Genomic DNA, 11,243 nt, shown 5'->3' with positions numbered 1-11,243 from the left:
ATATTATAAAAATGAAGTGACGCAGTAAAATGCCTATGATACATTTCATCCTATTTAGCCTACATTGCAAACAGCAGGATCGATCGGGATCGATAGACACCTTCTAATATGTTGACTCTTCTCTCTACTCGTGAAGGAAAAATCGGCAGACAGATCGAATGTATACCACTGACTGTTTTCGAAAAGTATAATATATAGAAGGCTGTGAGACATTTTTTATGTGATGCTGTCACCCAGTGTGGGAAAGCAAGATGAAAAATGGCCTAGACGCACCTCTTAGAGGAAAGACATGTGCGCCACATCTTTTCGTCGATCTGATTTACTATTATGAAACGAACATCAGTGAAGCTTTGGCGACGTTCATTAACGGGACCATCGGCGATCTCGGCCGTGACTTTCTCAAATCCCAAGAATAAGAAACAACACGACAACGCCATTTCGATCCGGTCAGTTGCGTTGGACGAGGTAGGTACTACCAAATTGATGCTGGGCAAGCACGGGTCGCTATTGTAATGAAATTTCTCGTAGAAACTCTTCGTTTCTTCCCTGGAAGTTGCTGGTCTTCACAAAGCTCCCGACAAACCTGTGGGAGGTCCCACCGCAAGTCCAATGCCCATCACATGCAACAGGCTGTAAGGCCGAATTTTGTAGCGATGGTCAATATGGAGTGCGCGCTCAACACCATGGCGACGGCCTGTTGAATTCCGACACCGTTATACATTGCCAAGCGATTATACAAGCCATCACGTAGTATATAAAAAGTTAAGAATTCAATCGAGCCTATCTGATGCGAAAACCACCTGTGGAAAGCATGGGACGTTTCCTCTTCCTTCATCCTTGTTATGGGTGCAGTATGTAAACTGAATTTTTATTCTTCTGACGTCCTCAAAAAAGTCTATAAACTTTTCGTTGCAGCAACAGTTCATTTTTTTTTGTTTAATTTTGCCTTCAACTTTAATTCGCCAACATGCTTACGGTTATAACGTGTTCACACAATCACCCCAAATTTTAATTCCAGGAGTTGAATAATATGCCCTTAGTTCGAAACCATCTCATCACACTAGCTATATGTTGTAATTCAAACTTTTGCCTTCTTTTCTGTTTTGTTCTGAATGGAGTAATATATTGCCCGGTAGCGATATGATAGCCGCATTTTCTTTCTTGTATTCCTTCGTTCCCTTTTCGAATATAATGAAGGTTTTCTTTTTCTTTTTTCATTTTTTTTATTTTCGCCTTCATTCCACCCGGTTCTCGTGCAACAATTGTCGGCAAGTCCCTCGATTGGGTTATATACTGTATACTTGTCAATTGGGGTCTGCACCAGTAGTGTATAATATCTGCTAATACAATTCAATGGAATGCTCAAACACAAATCGATTGTTCGACTCATGTTCGCCCAATTGTCTAAGATATTGGGCACCGAAAACAATTTCCAATTCAATTTCTCACACGGTTGGTGGTTTATAGGCTGCGAGAGGAACAACACGAAAAGTGGCCGCTTTGACGCGGGTGGGCGGCCAAAGGGAAAGAAAAAAAATAATAATTTTAATTAGACCCGTTTAGTGAAAAAATCCGTCGCTTGCGGAAGAGTTGGTGTGAAATGGTCAGCAACATTTCAGACTAATAATATAACAATTTAGCCGAAGGAGCTCCTTCAGTTCCGAGCGAGTGCGCTGCTGCACAAGGCAGATGCTGCGTATGTATTATAGCAGTGTAGCCCCTATTACAGTACTTTGGCCCATCTACCACGTATATAATAACAGGCTGCTGGGACGCTCATGTCCTCACGCCGCAATGCGGTTTATCAACTTGCGACGAGGATGTACGGGAGAGTTACTACACACGAGATAAGCTATAAGGCGAGGCGTGTCCACTAACGGTCGTCTGTCACCAAAAATTATGGAAAAAAAACAAAAGCTTCACCAAAGGTAATGAGAAGTGAAAATATAACGACGACCAAAAATCTATGCAAAGCCACACGGCGATAAATAGATGCGAGATTTACTATGAATTCAGCAGACTCATTGAAACCCAAAAAGAAGCCGAAGGGCAGCAGACAACGCTCGATTTTCCCACGTTATATCGGGCCAACCCGGGCAAACCAAACGGAAGACATTTTTACGGGAAATCCCTCGATGTAACGAATCAAATATTATATGTATAAAAAAAAAATGAAACGGTGTCAGAAAACTATAGCATTCGTCATTTTTTTTTCTTAGTATTTCTTTCAACTTCGCGGTCACCAAATAAGTATATAGCTAACTATGTTCGAACCCCACTGTTTTTTTCTTTCTGCGCTACAGGGTATACATTCTGAGAGGCCAGTGTGTATAGCGAACAAGTGAACCATGGCAGAGAAATAATAAAAATGACAAGACCCAATTTTTTCTCAGCCCTCACGTCGGGACGGAAGTGCTTGATTGAGTATTTGACGGTGCGTGCTGCCATTGATTCGAGTTAGAGATTTATAGAACTTATAAAGCAACCCCCAAAACACAATGAAGGTCTATACGTTCTTATTCCATACGAAAGGAAATAATAAATAACATAAATAATAATTACAAGATGACTTCAATGTTTCTTACCGTCAAGAGAAGGAGACTGACGATTGCCGGGGCACGCATCGCGTCTCGGATTGGTTAAATAAGATGTCGGAACGACTGGAACAAAAAGGTACTCGTTTTTTTCTTTTTTTTCGGATGTGCTCGTTTAATCCGCAGTTACGATGTGGATGGCAATGCTCAACTCGGAACGATCAATTGTGCCAGAACATAGTCCAGGTGAATGGACTTGCAGTGTGAGCTGGTGCGGTGCGGAGAAGGTTTGGGGGAGATGTTAAAATAAATACAATAAATAAACTATCGCGGCCCAGCTCGCGATCTTCAAGTACTGGAGGAGCTGTACTGTTCAGAGTCAAGTCCGATCGAAGACTAAATCCACTGTTGGGTAGTGGTCGAGCATTTTCCCTCCTTGCAAGAAGGCGACAAGTAGGTCCCGTCGAGTTTATTTTCACACCTGTAACAAAAGTTGAAGCTTCCTCCATGTCTTCCGCCCGCCTCCAAACACCCCCCCCCCCCTGCCCAACCCCCGTACCACATCGGAGTGTATACACGCGTTACGCAAGACCCATTGATCCCGTTTGTCCCGTTTAAGACGACGCTTGTTTGTTCACGTATACGTCTATACGTGTATATTGGGCGTTATTTTCTTATTTCTTTTCTTTTCCGAGCCTAACTGAGAAAGGAAAAAAAAAATCTTTGATTGCATTTTTTAACAGCTGCTGCCGCTTTGAATATAATAGAGGAAGCCAGCAGCTTTTGATTTCGTGATTCCCAGTCAATCTCCAGGGAATGTTTCGCCTCCTCTCTTTTAAATTAGTTTTTTTTTTCCCAGAAAATATTACACGAATCAAACCTTCGTAAAATTAATAAGATTTTTTTCTTTTTAAATCATCATACAGCCTGTGATATACTAGGCCTATAGGTCTATATACACAGCATTCTTTCAAACGCGATAAACCGCACTGGTGCGGTTTTTCTTCCGGAGAATGACCGCAGCATAGACCTAAAAGGCCGCCAATTCGTTCAACTAAATTGCTGATGTGCTGGACGCGACGAACGTTACATCATATTGTACAGTAAAGCTTTCTTTAAAAAGGATTCTAACCTCTTTTCACTGTGCAATGATCCTCTCTAGCCGTGTTATCGGCCATGCTCATATGAGCATCAAATAAAGCGCGTCATTGCCATTCGTCGATCCGTTATTGCTGCTGCACACGCATCAGTCCATCTATTCCTTTTTTTACTTATATTACGGCTGAAGCAAAGTGTTAAACTCTTCTTCGTTACAAGAAATAAGTGACCGATTAGGCAGCTGAATTCGGTACAATTTAATTTTTCTCTCTTTGATTGTTTCACACCCGTCTAGTCGCGGGTGATATTCTGTAACGGGAACGCCGACGCGCACGGACAGCAGCAGCAGCACGAAAAATATCGAACGGGAATATTCATTATGTCTTTAAAAATCGTTAAGTAATGTCGCTAATATGCGCATGTATAGTTTATTGGCGGAATTTTGGAAACGGTTTCAGCATCAGTTGAACATGGCATTTCGCGTTGGCTTAATCATGCGATTATTTTCAGAAAGAATTCATAAGTCCATGCAGCAAGAATATAGTGTCGCCGATATTATATGGTTCAAAATATCTGTATAATAATAAGACGAAAGCGTTATCTTGTTGGAAACGGTATTGCTATAACATATAACGCGCTCGCCTTCAAATCGTGGGATATCTGCCGAATTGTATTTTTCGGTTCTAGACTTCCTCAAGTTTGCCCGCGTCCTTTGAATTTATAGATAAGGTAAATGTCCATCGCCAGCCGAGGGAATCCGTGTTAGCAGGGCAGATTTCTTCCTAGCAATTATAAGATTCCCATGACATCTTCGGACCACCGAAAATCTCAAACGAAAAAAAAAAAAGTAAGAAAAACAATTTTGGAAAGCGGTACATATAATTTGCGATCGTGATCAAAACCTCCCGGAATCAGCAGCATCTTTATTCTCACTGTGTATATGTTAAGAGATATCGTTCTGTGTGAGGATCGAATCCGATTATATAAGCGCGGGAACGTCTGCGCCGTCATGTTGTTTCTGTTTTCTCAACTCTTTATATTAATGTTTAATCTTTCTTTTCTCTTATTTACGAGTATGTATACGTGCTGCTGAACCCTCCCACTTATGGGAGTTCTACATTTGACAAATAAATAAATATATAGAGCTTTGGTATATTACACAATCTATACATCGCAGGACAATCTGGGTCTTTTTCCTTTGCGGTTCTTATTGACGGCCAGCACGGCCAGGTTTCGAAACAAACAAACAAAACAAAGAAATGCGCAGTAGCAACAATCTTCGAGTATATATAGAGCCTGCTGCTGCAGCGCCCAGACTGTCTCTTTGTGTATTTATTTCGTGTTAACCAGTTTACCGACTATTATAGTCGGCTCAGAAATGGCCCGATAAAAACGGAAGAAGCACGGCTGACTTTTTAACCCACATTGACGGTTCCGCCTTTCAACAATACTACGCCGACCGCCACTTTCCCACTTTCTGTCCAGTTTCACAAAATTGTATTACAAATAAATCGCCCAAACTATCACGATAAAAAGAAAAAGAAGAAGGCGGGCCGCAGCTCCAGTTTCAAATTGTTTCTCCATGATGGAATGGAACAATGGACACGTGTGGGGGCTTATAATCCGCGTTATATGTCGCTGGATCGCGGCGCGCGGAGCCAGCAAAAGAAATCTAACCATTCAAAACCGGATACGAATAAGCGCTATAACGCTGCTGCCGACCACCGACGGCGGCCAACAGGAAGAAATGGAACGAATGCGTTGCATCATCATTCGTCGCCCATCGTCGCATAGGAAAAATCGGAAATATTATACCGAAATGTCGCATCTTTGTACGACTTTAACGAATATTTCACTGCAAAATGAATATAAGAAGTCGTCTTTATAATATAGACTCAATGGCTCAATGGCTCATTCTAAAAGGTATATAAATTCCATCACGAGATTTGTTCTTTGTAAGCGAGAAACAAATGACCGGCGGTCCCGTTAAATCAACACCAAGCAGCAATATCTCCCAAACCGCATCTTGGATTAAATTCTTTTTTTTTCTCGCACGTGAAATGGCGAATGCTCAGCATACGGCAGACGTCCAAATACACGCTAATAACATATCCCGTGCGCCCTAGTGTCCGCTCAGAATCCAAGGAGAGATTACGTTCGCGATATTTTGGGTGTATATATATTTCTGTCGAACTTTTGGGCTACACTGTGTCGCCGTAACACGGTCTCGAAACACTCGAGTAGAGCCGTTTGAGGAGAGAGAAAGAGACAGCGGAGAAAGAGACGACACGGAATGAGAGAAGAGAGAAAGGCGAGTTCTTCCTTTTCTTTTTTACTTTAAATTTTACCCTGATGGTGTAAAAATGTACCGTAAATGTCTCAACGCTCTTTCAAGTGTTTCTTTGCTGGTCAACACAAGATAGAAAAAAAATATTTTAGAACTCATTTTTTAAAAACTGAAAAAACCAAATGTCGTGCGTTGCAGACCGGCAATGACGCTGATCACGCGCTAGAAACTTCAATTAATCATCAAAACCATCGCGACAAAGTCGAGACGGGTGGTACAGAAAATGCGGGACCGGAGAGAAATGAAAAAGGTCCCGTACTCAAAATGCATTTATCAAGTCGGCAAATGACGCCATTGAATCTCTCCGTGACGTAAGTAGCCTACGTACAAAAATTCGAAAGCGCTCTTAATTTTACAAAATAATTTAACTTAAATTCGTATTAAAACCCCCCCAAAAAAATAAAAAAGTAGAAATGGTTTTGGGAATAGACTGATACCCGTATGGTGAGTACTTAAAGAAATCTGTATACTCTGTTTATAGACCAGGCAAATAGGGCGATATTTATGGCTTTCTTTCTGCATTAATATACTCGATGGTGTTACCGACAAAATCGACCAAATTATAAAGGAAGAAGTTGAGACCAAAAAAAAAAAAGGAAACTTTGTCTTGAAAAAAATACTCTTTGTTGTCTGAACTGGCTTTGTTGCTTTGTACTGTACAGCACGTTACCTATTTAAGTATTACGAGGACGCGACTTATAACAGTTAGCTCTTGGCTGCTCATTTCACACGGATGAACACGCATTATAGCCAGCACGTACAGTACTTGGCTGTGTAGAGGAGTGCTGGCGATCGAGTCTGTTGTTTGATTTTTCATATCCGTACTCCATGTTACTGAAAGATATAACGTTGTTGTTGTTGGCGATTGCGTATTCCTCTTGTTCATTGGCGCCATATGGGAGCGACCGATAGGGATGTTATCGCGCAGCGCTAAATGGCCTCAGGCATAGCTGGACTGGACTTGGTCGTTTTCTAGTAAATATGTAACAATTCTAACAAACCAGGCCACTGTCACACCAGTCACTACATTTTGGTATTTTTTACTGCCTTTGTTTTCGTTTAAATAATATTGGTCGTTGTGAAGATCATCTTCGACTCGTTCACAGTCACGATGACTTGCGCTTCTGCAATACTAAGGGCTAGATATCCCCTAAAAATTTTTCCCAGTTTCATAAATTTTTGACTCATTTATTAGGAATAAAATTTTCGTAAGCAAACCATCATTTGCAACTGACAGAGGAGAGTGGGGCGACCGGCTCACTTTTTGTTTTAGCTCATATTCTCTAACTTCTTAATGCATTAAGCGCTTTAAGTTCTACAAACTAAAAAAAAAAAAGAAAAGAAATTAAGCTTTGACCATCACTTTTGCAAACTCATCAAATTCTATTTTAAAAATTTTAAATAGCAGAAAATAAGAAAATTTTCGAAAATAAACACATCGCATCACGACCCAAAAAATCATACGTAAGGTAACAGGTTAAAAAAATTATTTTACTAACATGAGCTTATTTACAATTAATTAAGCTATTTGTTGATCTCTTGAAGTTAACTCTGCAATATCTTGCGAATGTTCGTTGAAGCCGCCCTCAATCGAGCGTACTGAACCATCTCCGGCGCAGACCCACAACTCCTTGCAAATCATTCGGATAAGACGCTCGTCGTAAGAAACTAGAGCGACACCACCCTAGAAACCGATTGCACAATTGTCGTAAATGTAAAATTTTAAATCTCTTGGTTTCTCGCATAGCAAGTCGAACTAACCAAAAATCTCCCCAAGGCTTTTTCAAGGGCTTCGATCGTTTCAATATTCAAGTGATTGGTCGTCTCGTCAAGGATGAGGAAATTAGGCCGGGCCGGGCCACGCGAGATTTCTGACATCTAGAGAGACTAGCAATGTTCGGTTTTCAAATTCTGAACGGGGCAAGGTCAACGATGCACCAAAACTACTCAACCAATATTATTCGATGATGGTGAAAAAAACCACAAGATTAAGTGTTATGCCCAACAGAAATGGATGGAGGCGTTACTTACCGGGAAATTTGGTTTGCAACAACTCGACAGGACGTAATGAAAGATTAAGCTGATCAACGTAGATTCCGGCTGAAATAACCTATGCGTAAATGTCTGCTATTGTGCCGAATTCCAGACTTGAGATTCAATTCCCCAGTAAGAATCTTCAAAAGAGTGGTCTTGCCGGCACTGTTTTCACCAACCTATACAACAAAAGAAACAATACTGAAGCTTTATGAAAATTATAGATTTTATTTATTGATCAAGTTATTTGCATAAGACTTACGATGCAGATTCTTGAGTTGGATCCAGCCGACAGTTTGACATGGATGGGAAAAGATCCTTTCAGTATGCCTGTGTGGATATTCATTTCGTATAATTAGTTCTGAAACTTCCCTTTTTATGCATAAACAATGAGAATTAACACCATATAACGTTTGGACGTGACGGTATAATAACGTTTAACTTAATACGCTCGTGGGTGACTAGGTTAACACTCTATTAAAGAGAGAATATAATTAATAATTATAGTGTACCCGAAAGAAGCCAAATGTTAGCTTTCATGTCCAACTCCAACATGTTCGTCGGTTCATCGAGGAGAAAATTTGGACTAAAAAGTTAGAAAGCATTGAAATCACTGTTAAAATGGAAATAAATTCAAGGACTTACTTGGAGAAAAGTGCTCTCGCCAAAGCTAACGTATTCTCCATCCACCGGAAAAAGTTTTAGTCGCTCTAAACTGGCCTAGCCCTCTGGAGAGAAACCAAAGACGGCCAAAATCTGCGCCGCTTTCGTTGGTGCTTTGTCAGCATCAATAGCTTGTTCATTTCAGGATCGTTTCATTTTTTCACAAAGTTTCTTCTCCTCTTTGAGTAAAGCCTCTCTTTTGAAATCGCACTCCAATACCTATGAATAGCTGGAGATTCGTCATCGACAACTTCCTGTTCAACAAGTTATATGGAAATGTGGGACGGAGTCCGTCATTGCCCTCTAAAAATTAGAGAAGGAAGAATTAGCAAGATGTAAGAGCTATTTAGTATTTTTTTTTACAATGAAATCATGGAGCAACGTCGTTTTTCCAAATCGATCTCGGCCGACAAAACCATACTTTCGGCCATGAGCCAAAGAAGAGTCAAACCCTTTCAACACACAAAGACTGTCTACAAAAAAACAACAAATAAATCCATAAATTAAGCACAAAATAGGAGATAAATTGTTTCTTACTTGTCTCTGTAGGCAGTATAAATGCAGGATAAAGTTTTGAATATGAATATCTTTGCAATTATTTGAGCCTTTGGCTTCCATTCTGGTTTCATTTTTCATCAATGCTGTAGAACCTGTAGCATTTGAAGGTTTATCTTTGTCGATTGCTTTTGTTGCAGTTTGGTTTCAGCTTTTTTTCATAGTGTCAACTTTTTACAATAGAGAAGTGGGTTTACCAATGGGTTTATCAAAACATTTACAGAATTTACTTACCATATTGATATCCTTCCCTTTGGATTTATTCCGTATACTTGTGCTTTCATGAACGACACAGAATCATCACTCATCATAACTGGATTATTAAGGAGTTTTCTTTCACCTCCATTGTAACTAGAATGTATCTTTGATCATTCTGCTGACCAACCAAATCAGGTTTTGAAACTGTCAATGAGTTGTTGGTCATCGTTTCGCTAACTGACAAGTATATGAATTTAAATAATGTTGTCATTTATATCTAAAAAACTGAAAATTACCTGATCTCATCGTCCTCTCCTTTTTTATCAGCAACCTCACGAAGGACTTCTCTAATTCCTTTGTGGACTAATAGACTTGATCAGAATTTTGAAATCATCTCCCACATCCAAAACACTTAAAATAAAAGTAAACAAACGTCTGCTCTGCTCACCAAATCTTCCCAACCAAACGTAATCTAAAAAACAATTGACAAACGAAAGGCGCACACAACATTTAAAAAACAAATCTCTCACGGAAAACAGGCAAACTGATAAAAATTTATATTACTACTAGTACTAGAGATAAACTATTCAAAATAAAAAAAAAAAACCTAACAATAATTTATATTTGTCGATAAATAATTGCCCCTAAGGAGATTTCATTTTATAGAAGAAGTTTTTATTCATAAGAGCTCTTGAAATTGATGTATAGGGTGCTAATGCAAACAAATCAAGTATTCCATCACAAACGATAGATCGTTGTGGACGACACTATCGTGTTGCTGCATGTTAACTGCTTAAAGGGTGGCCTTGTTAGTTATTGACCGAAATCGAAACGGAAAACGGTGGCCGTTCGCCCGTTCCTGTGAGATTCAAAATTGAGAATCGACATCGGATCATGTACTGCGATGTCCCCAAAGTAACTATTGGATAATATAAATGAACTCAATTCGTGCCATGACAACGTATAAATCTGATTGACTTCCATAATTAAATTAGGTGGCCAGCACCAACTTGGAGCGGCTCATGTTGATCCTTTCGGAGGCGGTTAATAAGACGGATGACTTGTCGACCATTCCGAGGACGATCGTCCACGACCGATCCCATGACAGTGTTGCATGCTAGCCATTTGAATGACACGTTCGAAAATAACGGAGTGGGCAACTTCACCAAATTCATTTTCGTGCGCCACCCGTTCGAAAGGCTCGTCTCTGCCTACCGGAACAAACTCGCCAGCAAAAATACGAAATATAACGGGCACACCGGAATAGAAATCATCCGCAAATTTCGCAAACATCCCAGCAATCCACTTTCTCTGCAAAATGGCCACGACGCAACATTTCCCGAGTTTGTCGACTTCATCATCGACGAATGGAGAAAACGGCGGAGACCCTTGGACGCCCATTGGCGACCCGTCGTCGATCTCTGCCGCCCGCCCGTGTGTCATGCGATTTGATTTCATCGGGAAATTTGAAACGTTGAACCAAAACGTCGATTTTCTGTTGCGGAAGTTGAACGAAAGTGACTTGGCTCGACTCTTTGCGGACCAGCCGAAACCGAAAACGACCTCGTCTCTATGGAAAGAATTCATGGAAACGATCAGCTATCAACAGCTGAAAACCCTCAATCTCATATATGCCGACGATTTCCGGTTATTCGGATATCCGCACTACCCTACTATACTAGAAAAGAACCAAAGCTCCAATAATTATTTCTTTCTTTGGGATGCAATCGACGCATTGTACAGGCTATATCCCACATGTTTTATTTAAAAATCTACAATCAAAAATGTGTTCTTCAAAATTTCCTGAAATACAA

The 11,243-nt window shown here is 40.3% G+C and overlaps 1 long non-coding RNA gene across 1 annotated transcript; it reads right to left on the bottom strand.

Annotated features, from left to right (window-relative positions):
* Positions 1-7,125: 7,125 nt before the first annotated feature.
* On the bottom strand, positions 7,126-9,857 carry LOC124327480. Its single transcript, XR_006916163.1, has 10 exons — positions 9,726-9,857; positions 9,466-9,666; positions 9,214-9,401; positions 9,040-9,149; positions 8,659-8,979; positions 8,417-8,599; positions 8,276-8,343; positions 8,011-8,192; positions 7,741-7,922; positions 7,126-7,663 (listed from the first exon to the last, which is right to left on the bottom strand). It is a non-coding gene; the product is annotated as an uncharacterized LOC124327480 (long non-coding RNA).
* Between the last annotated feature and the right edge of the window lie 1,386 nt (positions 9,858-11,243).

Source organism: Daphnia pulicaria, chromosome 2 (assembly GCF_021234035.1).
Source record: "Daphnia pulicaria isolate SC F1-1A chromosome 2, SC_F0-13Bv2, whole genome shotgun sequence".
Taxonomy (NCBI): domain Eukaryota; kingdom Metazoa; phylum Arthropoda; class Branchiopoda; order Diplostraca; family Daphniidae; genus Daphnia; species Daphnia pulicaria.
Note: the sequence above shows the minus strand (reverse complement) of the source record. Positions and strands in the feature narration are given on the sequence as shown.